This window comes from Trichechus manatus, unplaced genomic scaffold (genome assembly GCF_000243295.1).
Source record: "Trichechus manatus latirostris isolate Lorelei unplaced genomic scaffold, TriManLat1.0 scaffold00125, whole genome shotgun sequence".
Lineage (NCBI taxonomy): Eukaryota > Metazoa > Chordata > Mammalia > Sirenia > Trichechidae > Trichechus > Trichechus manatus.
In genome coordinates this window covers 4773044-4774131 of record NW_004444061.1, presented here as the reverse complement: position 1 = coordinate 4774131, position 1088 = coordinate 4773044, and positions in this window count along the sequence as shown.

The following is a 1088-nucleotide window of genomic DNA, read 5'->3' as shown; positions in this document are numbered from 1 at the left end:
GCCCTTTCTTCTTTTTGGATGTGTGCATTTATTGCTATAAACTGACCTCTGAGCACTGCTTTTGCTGTCTCCCAAAGGTTCTGGTAGAATGTGTTTTCATTCTCATTTGATTCTATGAATTTGCTTATTCCATCCTTAATTTCTTCTATAACCCAGTAGTTTTTGAGCAAGGTGTTGTTCAGTTTACACGTGTTTGATTTTTTTCTCTTGCTTTCTCTGTTATTGATTTCTACTTTTATGGCTTTATGGTCAGAAAAGATGCTGTGTAATATTTTGATGCTTTGGATTTTGTTAAGGCTTGCTTTATGGCCTAATATATGGTCTATTCTGGAGAATGTTCCATGTGCATTAGAAAAGAAAGTATACTTGGCAGCTGTTGGATGGAGTGTTCAGTAAATGTGTATGAGATCAAGTTGGTTGATTGTAGCATTTAGATCTTATATATCTTTGTTGAGCTGCTTTCTGGATGTTCTGTCCTTTACTGAAAGTGATGTGTTGAAGTCTCCTACTACTGTTGTGGAGCTGTCCATCTCTCTTTTCAATGCTGTTGGAGTTTGTTTTATGTATTTTGGAGCCTGTTGTTGGGTGTGTAAATATTTATTATAGTTATGTCCTTCTCGTGTAATGACCCTTTAATCATTGTATAGTGTCCGTCTTTATCCCTTGTGGTGGATTTTACTTTAAAGTCTATTTTGTCAGAGATTAATATTGCCACTCCTGCTTTTTTATTTATGTATTTATTTTTGATCATCCTTCAGGTGAAGGTTTGCAGAACAAGTAGTTTCTCATGAAACAGTAGTACACATATTGTTTTATGACATGGGTTAAAAAACCCATGACATGTCAACCCTCTCCCTTCTCGACCTTTTTTTCTTTTTTTTTTTGGTGGAAATACAGATAGCCAAAGATACAGCATTTCAAAAATTTCTACATGCACAGTTCAGGGACATCGACTACACTCTTCCAGTTGTGCTGCTATTCTCACTTCAGGTGAAGGTTTACAGAACAAAATAGTTTCTCATTAAACAGTTAGTACACATGTTGCCCTATGACAATGGTTAACAACCTCACTACACATCAACACTGTC